Source organism: Ambystoma mexicanum, chromosome 4q (genome assembly GCF_040938575.1).
Source record: "Ambystoma mexicanum isolate Mex_15411 chromosome 4q, UKY_AmexF1_1, whole genome shotgun sequence".
NCBI lineage: Eukaryota > Metazoa > Chordata > Amphibia > Caudata > Ambystomatidae > Ambystoma > Ambystoma mexicanum.
In genome coordinates this window covers 390,529,742-390,546,537 of record NC_090928.1, presented here as the reverse complement: position 1 = coordinate 390,546,537, position 16,796 = coordinate 390,529,742, and the positions used below count along the sequence as shown (strand labels likewise).

At 49.6% G+C, this 16,796-nt stretch overlaps 1 protein-coding gene across 1 annotated transcript in view; it reads right to left on the bottom strand.

Moving 5' to 3' along the window:
• The window catches only part of ADSS2 (adenylosuccinate synthase 2), an 888,588-nt gene that overhangs the window by 324,153 nt on the left and 547,639 nt on the right, over positions 1 to 16,796 (bottom strand). The gene's annotated exons all lie outside the window — the stretch shown is intronic.

The window sequence follows — 16,796 nt, the reverse complement described above, 5'->3', positions numbered from 1 at the left end:
ACTTTGTAGGTGAAATGCAGGCTAGCAGGTCCGTTCCTTGGTACCATCACGTCCAGACAGACACCGAGTATAGCGGCTGCATTGAAGTTAGAATCATTTCTGAGTAAAGACACTGTACTGAAGTTAGCTGCATTTTTGATGCACATGTCCACTAAACCCATTAAAAACTCTCCAATATCTTAGATACTGACCCTCAAACATGAACAAAACACACTCATACCTCTAACACAGCAAAATATAAAACCAACACAAACTGCACACACCCGCAACAACGAACAAGAAACTAAAACCAACTACACACAAATCACCCCATACACACTCATACACCAAACACCACATAACGTCTAACAACTAAAAACAAACTGGCACACAGTGACTGGTTTTTCGAACTGAAGCTACGTACAGCACATGAAAGCTCTCTTGCGCTTCCTCCTTCTGAACCCCACTAATTAAGCCCTCCCATCCCTCCTTCCTTTTCAGATCCCCCAGACCGCTTGGAGACCATGAAAATGGCAGCAGTGTTTGGTATAAATCACAAGAACATAACCAGTGCAATTAAGACAGTACTGTAAAATAGTATCATATTGGAAAATCAGTTCACCGGTGGTGGGCACAAGCATGCTCGGCATACTAGCACTATGAGTTCAACTAAAAGAACAAAATTGTAATTCAGCCAAGTACAGCTCACCTTCTCGACCATTACCATTAGACAATAGGACATTCAGCAACCAAGACTGTCTCCGCAAGTGTCTGGCAAAGCACGATCAGTACTCCTTAGATTCCTAGCCCACTATTAACAGGTCCATAAAAGTGTCCTCATATATTACAGACAGAAGTTCTTAAGAGTGTTGCATTAAGCTTTGATTCGCCAATTATCATCCCCATGATTCGGCTGCCCAGAAATTCCCACAAATCTGCATACTCTCTTCTTGACTTCATCCTTAAAGCCTTGTAAACATAGCAATGTTGAATGTTCCAACACGGCTTCAACTAGACCTCCAGATAAAGGTCGTATAAGGCCTTTTTACACATGAAAATCTTGTGAATATGACAGCTTTATCATGTTTAGAGAGCAGTAGTTTTTAGTTTTGTATGAAAAGATGGAAAATTAAGTTGCAATTGAGAATTAATCTTTTGTAACAAATTATGCTTTATTTTTCCAGTGAAGGCAAACCAGTATTGCACTATTATATTTTTCAGGGTTCCCGTGCTGTGTGCATCATCATGCGCAGGCAGATTATTTTTATTTTTTATTTTTAAACTTTTATTTATTTAGCTTGGCAGAACAGAAGAAGAGCGAGCAGTACAACATACTTGACGGTCACAAATACATCAAACATAGTTAGGATACGGTAGTGAATACATGCATGACAGTAGTGATCACGCGGTGCTCAGTCATACATGTGAGAACATGACCAAAATGTCGAATCAAGTAGCGATAACTGTGGGAGAGGAGGGTGCGGGGAATACATCATCAGAGTCTGTAGAGATAGAGGCAATGTAGGAACGAAACAGACCATATATTCCTGGGTTTGTATTGCAGTGGCTGTTGTTCGGACCAGGCCTCCTCAGTGTCCGAGGCCTATGTTACCGCCCTGAGCCATTGCATGTGCGTGGGCGCTGTGGGTCGAAGCCAGCATAGTAAAATACAGCGCATACCGAGGAGCATGCAGACACCTGCTAGATTCTTGGAGTCTAGGCCTAGACCGTGAAAATAATGAAATAAACACTGCAACAGGGATGGGGTAATGGTATAGTCAAGGACGGCAGACATAGTAGAGCATACCTCTACCCAGAAGTGAGCCCGGTGTGGGCAGGACCAAATCATAAGTATGTATGTGGAACTTTCATACCCGCACCTTGGGCACCTGGAGGAGTGGTCCTGTGACATGCAGTGCAATCTAATTGGAGTATTAGGATATCTGTGTAGGACTTTAAATTAGATTAATTTAAATCAGGAGTTAAAAGACACATGCAACTCCAGCATTGATCAGACATTTCCACCCCCAGGTCATCAGCCCATAAGCGTTTAAGTTTATCGAACAGAGGGAAAGATTAGGTTTTTAGCAGAGCATATAATCTGGAGACTTTCCCTCCGAAAGTGTTGGCATTGCAGATTTCAACTATAATAGGATCATCAGGAGGTATCCTAGGGAAATCAGGGTATCTTAGCTTAAGGAGTGTACAGAGGCCAGAATATCGGAGCCAAACAGACGGTTTCCATCGTAGAGTCGATGGAAAATCTGGCCACTCAAGGAAGTTTCCCTGGTCAAAGACGTCCCAGATCGATTCATAGCCCGCATCCGCCCAGTGTCGTATTATAGGTAAAGGAATGCTCGGAGCTCCTGGAAGGAAATTCCAGAGAGGCAGGCTGCCATGGAAGGGGTAGGACATGCCAGACAATTTCCAAATTTTAGAGAGAGCTAGCGAAGTGCTGGCGACAGGATCAAGTGAGTCGTGCCCAAGTTTCAGGGGAGAAAGAATCAGGGATCGGATATCCCATTCCTTGACCACCAGACGCTCGAGCCTAACGTGCGGGGGGGGGGGGGGGTCCGTAGTGCAGAACCAGTGTGAAGCAAATTGGGCCTGGGGAACCATCCAGTATCTGTAAAAATCAGGAGCGTTAAATCCGCTGCTTTCCATGGGAGTGGTTAATGTACCTAGTTTAAGACGGACTGCGCCAGAGTGCCACAGAAATGTGTTAATAGTGCGGGTCAGCGTTTAAAAAAAACCATTGCCGGGACATAGGGGCAGGTTAATAAACCGATATAATAGCTGAGGAAGGAGGACCATTTTAAGGGTACCAATCCTGCCCCGCCAGAGAGATTGGGAGTTTGGCTCAGCCCAGCAACTTCCTAGTGAGTGCCATCAGGTATTTCCGATAAATTCTCCTCAAACACCACATCAAAGTGGCACGCTACCTCTATACCATGGTAGGTGAATTTAGATTGTGCCCAAGTGAACCCCACAGGGTCGGGAGGAGGGAGTGTAACCTCAGTAAGTGGGAACAGGGTTGACTTGGTGCAGTTTACCTTGAGACCGGAGATATGTCCGAAGTGGAAAACATCATCCAGTATCGAAGCCAGGTTGTCAGCCGGGGAGCGAATATAGAGTAGGGCATCGTCAGCATACAGAGAGATAATGTTCGGTTGGCCCGCCATTCGCAGATCCCTGTGTGCATGACCCTGACGCATCATATCCACGAACGGTTCCATAGCTACGACAAAGATTAAAGGAGAGAAGGGGCAGCCCTGTCTTGTACCTCTGGCAATTTGAAAAAGGGGTGAGCATCTGACCTCAGTGCAAACCCTGGTCACCGGGTCAGAGTAGAGCAACCCAACCCAGGAACAGAACCGGGGTCCAAATTTACATTTCCCGAAGACACGCCAGAGGTAATTCCACGACACAGAATCAAATGCCTTTTGCATGTCCAGCGTAGCTGCTACTGCCTGGACATTTGGATCGATTCTACTAATAATATTAAATAGACGCCTCAGATTCAGGGAGGTAGAAAGCCCAGGAATAAATCCTGCCTGGTCTGGGTGGATGATATGTGACATATATGGGGCCAATCGCAAGGCAAGTATTTTATCATAAATCTTAACATTGCAGTTAATGAGAGAAAGGGGACAGTACGAGCCACATTGGGTAGGGGATTTGCCAGGTTTAAGCAGGACCGATATTATAGCCTTACGGAGAGAGGGGGGCAACCTACCAGACTCACAGGATTCTTCCCACAGCAATAGTAATTGAGGGACTAGGCAAGATTTATATTGTTTATAAAATTCGACCGAAAGGCCGTCAGAACCAGTTGCCTTACCCAAAGCCAGAGAATCAATAGCCTCTGAGATCTCTTCAGTCGTACTCGGCACATCCAGACAGCTGCTAGTTTCATCAGAGAGGACTGAAAGGGGAAGACTCTCTAAGTAAACGTCGACCTCGGCTGCAGTGGCGCTATCTACGTTCGAATAAAGGGACTCATAGAAGGACATAAATTCAGCGTTAATATCTTGTGGTGATGTAGCAAAGGTGCCATCAGGTCTCTCTATACCCAGGATATTTGGGGATACCAATCTCCTGGCAGACAAGTCTGGCTAATAGATGGCTTGGCCGCTCTCCTTCCCCCATACTTTCGAGCGAGGCGGGGATTGTCAATACATTTTCTCTCGCGCTCTGCATGTGCGCGGAACTTATCCAGTTCTGTACCTATGGCTGCTAGAGTTTCGGGGGATGGCTGCAAAACATATTGTGACTCAAGGGCGGAAAGTGCTGACTCGCTCTTGAGGAAGTCTCTCGAAATCATTCTAAGGATCCCGCTCTCCTTGGATGTGGCAGTGCCTCTAATGTAGCCCATAAACGACTCCCAGAGGGTGGCCTGAGTACAGACTGAACCCGTGTTTAAAGCAAAATAGTCATCCATGGCGGTTTCCAGTTCAGATCTAAAGGCCGTGTCAAGTAAAGACTGTGGTTTCATTTTCCATGACCGTGGTTTGTTATAAGCTGGGCCCCAGCTTAAAGAAATGGTCCCCGGGGAGTGATCGGAGAGAGTCCTAGGGAGAATTGACAAATGCGTGACGTTTCTGATAAGTGCGTCTGAAATCAGCCACATCAATCCTTGAGTGCTTGTCATGCACCGAGGAATAGAAGGAAAATGTTCGAGAATCAGGGAACATCAGTCTCCATACGTCAGAGATCGCTAGCTGGGGCAGCAATTCAAGGATAGTTTTGGCTGCACTAGAGAGTTGGCGGGCCTGGAGCCCGATCTATCAAAACTTGCATCCAGTATCGTGTTGAAATCGCCCCCCCTCCCCCCAAATGATCAGCACAAGAGGGAAGCCGACCAGAAGAGACCTCTTTGTTTTGAAGGGTACCATAGAGCAGTACATATCTGCCCTGGGGGTCCATGTGAGATGCCCTGTGTTTGAACTTGATACTCCTGTGAATCAGAATCATGACTCCTCGATTTTGGGTACAATAATCAGTATAGTATCTCTGACGCCCCCATACTTTAGCGAATCTCTCGCAATCCTCAGTACGTGCGTGTGTCTCTTACTTATTTTAGTGCCATGTTGTTCAGCAGATAACTGTAAGTATCGCATTTTCTTATAGTTTTTTTAAACAGTTTTTATTATTTTTATTATCAACACACCAAACTTTACAAACATTTAGGACATTCACGTATAAGCTTCACATCATTGTATCCACGTGTTATGTGTCACAGTCCTTCGCCCTCCCGCCCCCTTAACTCGAGCCCCTACTTCAATGCCACTGCTTGCGTACCTCTGGGTTTGTCTCCCTCATTGTTCCCATTCGTATCATCTTCACTGAGTTCGGCCTGGGAGGGTCCCACCATTGTGGCCACGAGTTGTCTCCACGCTATGAGGGGTCCTGCTTCCTCCTCCCCTCCCCTACTAATTGCTTCATACCAAGCTGCCGTCTCTGCCTCTGCCCACTTCAGGAGGTCAGCCCACCACATCTCTATTCTGGGTGTTGGGGCTGCTTTCCAGCCCATTGCAATTCTCTGTTTGGCCAGGATATAGGCCAGGTCTTTCATCCTACTAATATGCTTCAGGTTGCGGGGTCTGGCAAAACCCCACAGCATGCATGCCCAAACTGACTCCACCTCCAGCGTAATACCTTTTTGGGCCAGGCGTAGTTTAACCTCCGTCCAGAATCTGCCCACATCTAGGGAGTCCCAAAACATGTGCATCATCCCAGCTTCCACCTCCCCGCACCTTCGGCATTTCTGTGTCACTGAACTTCCAAACCTGGCAATTTTGCTAGGGTCATATATGCCCTGTGAGTAACATAACTGGATCTGCTGTAGCTTCGCATTTCGGGACACCTTCTTACGATACCTTTGAGCCCTATCCCATTGTCCATCCTGCATAGGTTCTCCCACCTCCTCCTCCCAGTCCTGCCTCAGTTGGAGCAACTTCCTGCCCACCCTGGTCATCAATAATTGATAAATACAGGATATTTCGTGCCCACCCTCCGAAATATCGTACATCGTCTCAATGACCGTATCGGGTTGCTCCGCTAACACTGACTCAGGCCACCTTTCTCGCACACGTTTGACAATGCTTGTTTATGTAATATATTGACCTTTATGTACCCCGGTGTCCTTCATTAATCTCTGGAAATCTAGTACCTCCCCCTCTTGCCATATGTCTCTGAGGGTCCCAAGGCCCATCGGTTCCCAGTATCTACGGATCCCTTTTAACATTTGCGAGTCCTCCCCGCATAGCACCACTAGCAGCACCTGCAGGGAGAATGGGGTCGGGTTTCCCACTATTTGGCATGCTTTGCTCCATATTTTCCAGCCCAGTTCCAGCAATCTCGCTCTTCCTTGCATCTTTGATTTAGGCAACCACACCAATTCTCTAAGAAAAAAGGGGGCGGAATCCTTGCACAATAGCCTGGCTTCAGCCGTCTCTTCTTCAGACAACCATTTAGCCACATACTGGAGCTGTCCCGCCAGGTAGTATATCTCAAAGTTCGGTAGGTTTATGCCCCCCCCCCCTGTCACACGAGTTTTGCAACTTCCAGAGGGCTACCCTGTTCCTCTAGTTATGCCATATGAAGCCCCTGCATAAGCTGTGGAGTTTCACGAAGAAGAGTTTGGGGAGCATGAATGGGATGTTCGTGAAGAAATGTAACAACCTCGGCAGGACCACCATCCTACCCACCATGGCCAGGGGGAGCTTGGACCAGAACCCCATACTATTCTTGATGCCTTCCACTGCCCTTTCCGTGTTGTATTTGTGTTCCACCGCCGCTGTGTGGTATATGTCAATTCCCAAGTATCGGAATGTCCTGGTCTGCCAGGGTATCGGCAAAACCGGTAGGTTCCTGTGCGGGGCCCCACTATATCTCCCCAGAGGGAACATGCTTGATTTCTTGGGGTTTACCGCTATGCCCGAGAGGGTGGTGTAGCGTTCCATCACTTCCAGGACATATTATAGGTTTTCTTCTGGGAAGCGCAAGTATAGCAGCATGTCATCGGCATACAATGATATCAGGTGCGGTCCCCCCTTCGTGAGGATCCCTATCTCCCCGTACTGTTGCCTGAGGCAGATTGCCAATGGTTCTAATGCGAGGATGTACAACATGGGTGACCAGGGGCAGCCCTGTCTAGTGCCCCTACAAAGTTGCCATTTGTCTGAGATTATTGCGCCCCTTTTGACCCTGGCGATTGGGGAGCTGTATACCATCTTGACCCACCTCAGGTACCCCGGCCCCATCCCGTATTCTTTCAAGGCCGCCATCAACCACAGCCACCTCACAGAGTCGAAGGCCTTTATGGCATCTAACGAGACTATTACCATTTTGCCAGGGTCCTTCTCCGTCTGTTCTATGATGTGGTGGAGTCTCCTGTGATTGTCGGTTATATTCCTGCCTGGAACGTAGCCTGTTTGATTGGGGTGTATAAGTTTGCCAATAACTCATTTGAGCCTGTTTGCCAACGTTGCCGTGAGGATTTTGCTGTCTTGGTTGAGCATAGATAGGGGTCTATATGACCCACAATCCGTGCTTGGCTTGCCCGGTTTTAGGAGCAGAACAATCACCGCCTCCCTCAGAGACTCCGGCAACCTCCATCGTTCGAGCGCTTCATTTAGCATGGCGAGCAGCGGGGGGAGTACCTCCTTATATGTTTTGCAAAATTCGCTTGGGAGCCCGTCCGACCCCGGAGCCTTACATGTGGGTAAGTGCTGAATCACTATCCGTACTTCTTCTATTGTGATTGGGGCAGCCAGGCCCTCCCGTTCCTCATCGTTTAATTTGGGTAATCCTATGTCTTCCAGTGTTTCCTGAATCTCCCGACCCATCTCCTCCCCTGTGTCCTTATAGAGGCGTTTGTAGAATCTAAGGAACCCCTCGTTAACTCGCTCTTGGGTGTCCCAGGTCTAGCCTTCTTCCCCCTTTATCTCTCTGACCACTGGTCTTGGTGTCTCATTCTTGTATAACCATGCTAACAGCCTTCCCGGTTTGTCTCCCCCTGCATGTTGCCTTTCGATATATTTTTTATAGTTCTATTTACATAGTCTGTCCCAGTGCTCCCTGCTAGTTTGTTGTAATAGATTCACCCGTTCGGCGTCCTCCTGTGAGGTGCTCCCCCCTCTGCATCATTTCTTCCAGTTCCTTCTCTGTCTCCTGTAGCTCTTGCTCTATGCCCCGTTGGAGCCCTCTGGATTTGGATATGGCTGCACCCCGTACTACCACTCTGAACGCCTCCCATAAGGTTCCTTCTGACTGCACGCTCCCTGTGTTGGTATCAAAATACTCAACAATCACCTCCCTTAGATCCTCGCGCAATACCGAGTCCTGCAGGGCCTCGGCTCTGAGCCTCCATGTCGGGATTCGCGCTCTAGGGGGCTGGTGTCTCCACTCCAAGACCAGGGGGGAGTGGTCGATAGTATTCTTGCCTTGTATTCCGAGCCTGTCATTTCCCCTACAAGTTCCAAGGCAACAAACATATAATCCAATCTCGTGTACAGATTGTGTGGGGCCGTGTAGTGTGAATAATGCCTGTCTTCCGGGTGTTGATGCCGCCAGATATCCTCTAGTCCAAAATCTCTCAGTAGGTCCTGTAATACTTTCGCAGCCGGGCTGGGTCTATTTAGTTTACTGTCTGACCTGTCCATTTTGGGGTGTAACGTACAGTTAAACCCCCCATAAAATCACGCCGCCCAGTAGGGGGCTAATTTTACCGTATAGGGCCCTGAAATAGGCTGTTGTGTCTTTGTTAGGGACATCTGAATTTATGATGCTCAATTCTCTGTTTTCCAGCATCCCACGCAGCACTATCATTCTTCCATCTGGGTCTGCTGTGGCCTGAAGCAACTGAAACGGTACATGAGGTGCCACCCACGTGACCAACCCCCCTTGCATAAGCAGAATATGTCGCTCCCATGGTGGTCCCTCTCCACTTTTTCCTATCCACTTTTAGTTTCTCCTTAGTAAGGTGGGTTTTCTGCAGTAATGCAACGTCCACTTTCAGCCTTCTCAAGTACATTATTACCTTATTCCTCTTCAGGTAGCTGTTGAGGCCTCTCACATTCCAGGTTACTATTCCAAGACTTCCCATTGCCATGCGTGGTTTGTCCCTCCTCCCTCCCTCCCGGTTATTCTCTCTAGTCTAGTTTGGCATGAATATGGGCTCATAACCCTCCCAATGTCAACAAACTCCCCAACTAACCCCCCATCCCTTCCTTCCCCAACTATGTTCACTGCACACATCCCCTTCCCTCCCTCCTCCCTACCCAACCCCAACTGGTGCCCAGCTCCATCCCCGGATCTCAGGCTCCTCCGCATTTGGTCCTGCCTCGGAATGCCAAGAGCAGGAACCCAGTAGGGTGTCACCGATCTACCGGTAACCTAACTGGTCTATTCGTGGGGCTGTGAGGGCTGGTTCCATTAGGCTCCTACACCTTGCAATACATTTCAGTGCTCAAAGGATCATATGGGATACATTACTCACCGTAATCGTATTTCTGATGCTTGTATCTGCTTAGATTCACATGCTGTGCATAGGCCGACATCTAGTGGAAGCTGCAGAGTATTACAGTTTGTTTTTCGAAAGTCGAAAATGGGCGTCGACACAGGCGTGCCAGTAATACTATCCCTAGTGTGACGTCCACTGTACCCAAGATCCCTCACGCGTGTAGGATCCTCAGATTGTATTTTTTCTGACATGAGGAAGCATGAGGAGTAGCGTGAGTACAGATAATCCAAGCAGATAGACAGAAAGGTAAGACTACAAGCAATCATGCGCCTTCTCTCGGAGGGGAGGAAGGGTGGGTCGCATGTGAATCTAAGCAGATACAAGCATCAGAAATACGATTACGGTGAGTAATGTATCCCTTCTGAGGCTTGTGGAATCTGCTTAGATCACATGCTGTGCATAGATTAGCGAGCAGTACCAGAAGAAGGAGGTGGGATGTGAGAAGGGTCATGAGCAAACAGGTGTCTTAGAACCGCTTGTCCCACTTGTGTATCTGTCTTGGAATGAGTGTCAATGCAGTAATGCTGAGTAAAAGTGTGAATAGAGCTCCAAGTAGCCGCTTTGCAAATGGTGTCGAGGGGAACATTTGCAATGAAAGCCAGAGTGGCACCAAAGCCTCTAGTAGAGTGGGCCCTTGGCGTAAAAGGCAGAGTCTTTTCAGAAAGAGAGTAACACAGCTGTATACAGTTGATAATCCACTTCGAGATAGCGCCCTTAGAGACGCGATCCCCCTCTCTGCCTGTAGCTACGGAGACAAACAGTTGATCTGTTTTCCTTAGCGGTCTGGTTTTATTTACATAGTATAGGACCGCCCTACGCACATCTAGGGTGTGTAGTTTCACCTCAGCCGAGCTTTGCGGGTTCTGGAAGAAAGCCGGAAGCTCGATGGACTGGTTTACATGGAACTTGGATATGAATTTAGGTGAGAACCTAGGGTGTGTGCGTAAAACCAGTTTGTCCTTGTGGATAGTAAAGAAAGGATCCTGCACTGACAGAGCCTGAATTTCACTGACCCTTCTTATGGAGGTAATGGCTACTAAGAAGGCCGTTTTATAAGTCAGGTGTTTGAGACTACTTTTATGCATGGGTTCGAATGGGGGTCCCATGAGCTTAGCTAGCACCACGTTGAGGTCCCATCCTGGCGGTGGGTTCGAAATAGGAGGGTGAAGTCTCTTTACTCCTTCCATGAAGGCTTTAACCACTGGTACTTTCCACCACGAGACCTTGTTATGGGATGTGGTGTAAGCCGAGAGGGCTGCCAGGTGTACTTTCAGCGAGTTAAAAACCAACCCTGCATCCAGCAGGTGGAGCATGTATGTCACAACGTTGGAAGGAGTGCAATCAACCGGGTTGATTTGTTTATTCTGGCACCAGATAACAAATCTTTTCCACTTATCAAAGTAACAGTGCCTTGTATTTGGTTTCCTGGACTCCTTTAGAATGTCCATACACCTTTGTGGTAATTTGAGATGTCCAAACTCTATGACTTCAGGAGCCATGCTGCTAGGTTCATAGAGTTGGGTTCCTGATGCACTGTTTGACCTTGTTGCTGGGACAGTAGGTTGTACCAGGCTGGGAGTCTGATGGGTTCGCACACCGCCATCCTGCGTAGGTGTGGAAACCATGGTTGTCTCGCCCACATGGGAGCAACTAGGATGAGCGTCATCGATTCCTTGTTCATCTTGTACACCACCTTCCTGATGAGAGGAGTTGGTGGAAAAGCGTACGCAAACATCCCTGACCAGTTCATCCACAGGGCATTCCCTTGGGAGTCCGGCTGGGGGAACCTGGATGCAAATCCTGGGCATTGTTTGTTTTCGCTTGTGGCGAATAGGTCTATAGTGGGGAAACCCCACTGAGAGAAGAGATCTTCTACTACGTCTCTGTGAAGGACCCATTAGTGTTCTTCTGGGAGGGAGTCTCTGCTTAGAGTATCCGCTAGGGAATTGAGCTCCCCTGGAACATGTTGCGATGACAGGAAGATGTTCCGTCTGAGTGCCCATATCCATATTTTCTGGGCAAGCTTGGACAGATTTGGCGAACGAGTCCCCCCTTGCTTGTTCAGATAGAACATGGCTGTCGTGCTGTCCGTCCTGATCTGCACCGACAAGTTCAGTAGATGGGGCTCGAACGCCTTTAGCGCTCGGAATACTGCCAGAAGCTCTAGCAGATTGATGTGGTTCTTGGCTACTGAGTGAGACCAGAGACCCTGAGCTGTGTGGTGGAGATGGTGAGCTCCCCACCCAGTCAGGCATGCATCTGTAGTCACCACGGCTTGTACTTCGGGATCGTAGAAGGGTTTCCCCTTTGCGAGATTCTCTCTTGTCCACCAGTGTAGGCTCTGTACGAGTGTTGGCGAAACGACCACTAGATCGTCCCAATGACCACTTGCCTGAGACCACTGTTTCGCCAACCATTCCTGCATGGGACGCATGCGCAGACGCGCGTGGGGGACCAGGTAAATGCATGACGCCATCATGCCCAGTAACCGCATAGCTTTGCGTACTGTTATCTGTTGACCTGACTGATAATGCGGAATTTGCAGAAGTATATTCCGAATTCTCTCTTCCGAAGGGAAGGTCAATCCTTTCTGAGTATCTAGGATAGCTCCTAGAAACTGTTTTGAGGTGCTTGGCACCAGACTTGACTTTTTCTCGTTGATGGAGAAGCCTAATTCGTGGAGGAGGTCGATAGTCCTCTGAATGTTTGACCTGCAAATTCCTGGGGTTTCCCCCGTTATGAGCCAGTCGTCCAGATAAGGGTACACCGGGATTGCTTCCCTGCGTAGGTGTGCAGCCGCCACCGCCAGTACCTTGGTGAATACCCTTGGTGCTGAAGCTATCCCGAAGGGCAGTACCTTGAATTGGTAGTGGCGACTGTCTGCCTTGAAGCGCAAGTACTTTCTGTGCGCTGGGAGCATGGAAATATGAAAATAAGCATCTTTCATATCCAAGGTTGCCATGTAATCCCCCTTTTTTAGGAGGGGGATTACCTCTTGTAGCGTGGTCATACGGAATTTTTGGGGCTTGACATACTTGTTGGCAGGCCGTAAGTCCAATACTGGGCGCATTGTCAAATCTTTCTTTGGCACAAGGAAGTAAGTTGAATAGATACCCTTGTTTACCTGGTGTCCTGGGACGAGTTCTATTGCGTCCTTTTCTAGCAGAATGGCGATCTCCTCGAGAAGGATCCTTTGATGCTCTAGGGAGTGCACTCTTTGTCGTGGAGGATGGTTCCGGGGACGCTGCAGTAGTTCTATACAATATCCTGCGGATACTGTTGACAGCACCCATCTGTCTGAGGTGATCCCTTCCCAAGCCTGGGTGAAGGTGGAAATGCGTCCCCCTACTGGGGTTGCGTGGCAAGGGACCCTGAACTGAGCGTCACTGTTTTGGTGGAGGCGTGCCACCTCCCTTGTTGGGGCTGCCTCTGCCTCTTCCACAACCTCTCTTGTTACCCCTGCCGTAACTCTGGGTAGACTGCTGGTTGTTATTCCATTGTGTACCCTGTCCCTGGGCATAGTTGCCTCTTTGTGAATTTTGGCCGCGTGGGCGACGAAAATTACTGTTCCCCCTCTGGTTAGGGGGTTTGTTGGTAAGCTGGCCAAGGGATTTGAGAGTCTCATATTCATCTTTGGCATTTTTAAGTGCGTCTTCGACCGCTTTCCCAAACAATAGGTCGGGTTCCACTGGCTTGTCTATTAAAGAAGCCTGGGTTTCTGTCTTGAATCCCGACTGCCGTAACCACGCATGTCTCTTGATAACAGTACCTTCTGCTATCAATCTCCCTGCGTTGTCAGCGGCGTCGAAAGTTGCTTTTAAAATGCAACCAGACACGGCTCTCCCCTCTGCCGAGATCCGAGCCAGCTGGCCCTTTAACGGTTCTGGAGCAGAGGCAATGAGCGCCGCGACTTCTTCCCATTGATGGCAATTGTAACTAGCCAACAGGGTGGTGGAATTCGCAATCCTTGCCTGGTAGGCGGACGTTGAGGCTACCTTCCTGCCAAACCCGTAAAGTTTTTTGCTCTCCTTGTCGGGAGGAGCTTCTGATGAAGATAAGGGCGTGCCAGCCCTTTTTCTAGTGTTGGTAACCACTAGGGAATCTGGTTTAAGATGTCCCCTTATATACAGAGGGTCAGACTGGGCTGCCCGGAAAATCTTTTCAATTCTGGGGTTGACAGCTCTGGTGAGGTTCGGATTCACCAGGGAAGGATCTATTCTTCGTTGGATGGATTTGAGGATAGGGATGGTCTGAGCGACCGGTCTTCTCTCTCCTACAAACTCCTCCGCGAAGTCTCTTTCCTCCTGTACACCGTGGGTGTCGATGTGGAAGTGTTCCGCTGCTCGAGCGAGAACCTCGTTAAGGAGGGGCTGGTTATCAACTGGAGAGTCAGTAACTGGGGCTTCGCTTTGTACTGGGGAATCTACTCTGTAAATTTCCTGCTCATCTTCTCCCTCCTCCAGGTCCTCATCCTCTGCATAGTAATCTGTCCCGGTTTGTTCTTCCATAATTTCAAACTCCTGGTCCTCTTCAGGGAAAACTTGTCCCTGGTAACTGGGGAGTGGAGTAGAATATGGAGTGGAGTAAGGCTGAACCTCGAAGGGTTCAGGTCTTTCGAACCGGGGCTTTTTACTCAGCGGGATAGGATCGGAGGAGCCTGAGGGTGTGGCCCCTTGAGGGTTATATGAAAGAAAGTGTTCTGGGTTCTTATCATAAAAATCAGCCAAGGAAGACATCCTAGACATAACCCTGTCTATGTCTTCCCCTGTCCCTTGGAGGCCCCAGAGACTTTCGACGCCTGGCGCCGAGGGTCTGGAGAGGTATCTGTGTGCTTCGGGCGTGGGGCCTCACTGGTGTTAACCGCGGTCTCGGTATCTTGGAGCGCGGCCTGGGGGTGGAAGTCGTCTTCGTCTCCCGACGATCGAACTTCTGTTAATGTGTGTAGCGAGGCACTCTTGGCAAGAGTGGATGATTGCCTTGCGTCGTGAGGTGATCTCGATCGAGAGCGCCCAGAGGACACCGAGTCGGACCGTTCTTTTTGTGCCTCTTTCCGGGAAGTCGACGTCGTCGAGGTCCGGTTGGTCTTAGTGTGTTTAGTGTGTGTTAGGTGTGTAGCGCTTGCGTCGCCGGGGGTCTTCCCCATAGCCGCCCTGCCGGACGACCTTCCGAGGTCGGGGACCTGCGCTCGCCGGCTGTCTTTCGACGCCATAATGCCCTCGCCGTCCGAAAGTACGGCGTCGCTGCCATCGCTGAAGGCGCCCTCCGCTGCCATGGCCTCCTGCCTGGCGTGGTGGGCCCAACGCTTTGTCGAACGGTCCTTAAGTGTCTTAGGTTTAAACCTACTACACGCTCTGCAGTTCGCTTCGGGGTGATCCCTCGGCAAGCAGAGATTGCACGTGGCGTGCCTGTCGACCCAAGGGTATTTGCGATTGCACTTGGGGCAGAATTGAAAAGGGGTACCCTCCATACGCACCTTAAGGCAGCGGGCTGCTAAGTGTAGGAATATATAAAATGTAACTATATATCAAGAGTGAAGAGTATGTACCACCCCCCACTCTCCCTACTTGTAAGGGCCGAGGCCAGCGGCCTACTAGGCCCGGGCCGAGGCCAGCGGCCTTCCGAGGCCCAGATCCGTCGTGCAGCAGTCGACGGTCGATGACTTCTCCAGCCGTCGTCGAGGTTGAGGGTCGACGTTGGGGTGGGGAAGGGAATGAATAAGAATTATAATTATAATAACAGCAAAAGTATGGCTAAGGCCAGGGAACTCCGCAAGATGCTTCCGACCAGTATGGCGGAAAAAAACAATCTGAGGATCCTACACGCGTGAGGGATCTTGGGTACAGTGGACGTCACACTAGGGATAGTATTACTGGCACGCCTGTGTCGACGCCCATTTTCGACTTTTGAAAAACAAACTGCAATACTCCGCAGCTTCCACTAGATGTCGGCCTATGCACAGCATGTGATCTAAGCAGATTCCACAAGCCTCAGAAATATATATATATATACAGCCCTGGTCACCCTGCTCCGACAGTCTTTGCCCTGTCTTATATTCTAGTCCCAGTGTCTGAGACTGCAACACCCTTGGTACCGCAGTCTCCATGTTACTTATCTGCGCCATCTTCCTGCTGGATACCCGATTCCGGGGGGCAGCTCTGTGTGTCAAGCCATTCTGAGGCATCCTCCGGAGGATCGGAAAACAGTGCTCTGTTTTTGTGGAACACTTTCAGTTTCACAGGATAGATCAACATGTACTAGTAGCCTGCTTCTCGCAATCGTCTTTTCACTGCACTGAAGTTCATGCATCGTCGTTGTACCTGCAGGGTGTAATCCGGGTATGCCGTTATTTTTCCCGGTCTCGATAGTTCAGGATCTTGGCAATTATCGGCCTCGGGGGTGGGGGGGGGGGTTGCTCCTGGTGGTGGCCTCCTCATCAGGGCCCTGTGCCCCCATTCCACCACAAATCCTTGAGTCAGCACCCCTCCGGTAATCTCTTGCAGCAGCATTGTTTCAATGTACTCTGTGGGGTTAGGTCCCTCTGCTCCTTCCGGCAATCCTACGATGCATATATTGTTCCTCCGGCCGCGTCCCTCCGCCGCCTCTGCCCTGTTTTCTAAGTTGCCTACGCGTTGTTCTAAGATATGGATCTTGGATTTGTGGGATGCACATGCAGCTGTGTTCGGGGCTACTTCCTTCTCCAGGTCGCTTGTACGTTCTGCTAGCGCTCTGACGTCTTGCCGGAGGAGATTCACCTCCTCCTGTACTGTCCCTACTTTTAGCTCCAGTGCCGCCTTCAGTTCGACCATAGCCGATTCCAGTTTGGTTTCCCATGCTACTTTCAGGTCCGCAATTGCTTCAAAGACCTGCTGGTCTTTGCTCGTGGCGTCAGTGCTCCCAGTGGGTGTCCTCTCCTTGCTCCTGGCCCCTTCTGCCACAGGCGGTGTTGTGGCGTATTCCTCAAGCGTGGGTTGTTTGCCCTTTGTTTTAGCCAGTTCGTTGGCCATCTTGATGTTACTGTGCGTGTTTATGTGGGCGCCCCAGCGTTTGGTCTTTGGGTCCTCCCGGTCGTTCCATGGTCAGCAATGGAACCTGGATGGGCTAGATTGGGGGTTTCCATGTGCTGCTAAGTCTATGCCTGGAGTGAATTGTGTCCTTCCAGCGCCTCCACAAGCCCCTCAGGTGCTCCTCTCTGTGTGCCCTGTGGGTTGTTTGTCGCTCCTGTGGGCGTCCGAAGATGCTCTTGGACGTAGTTCACTCCGCTTAGTCAGTCAGACTCCTCCGTCACCTCACG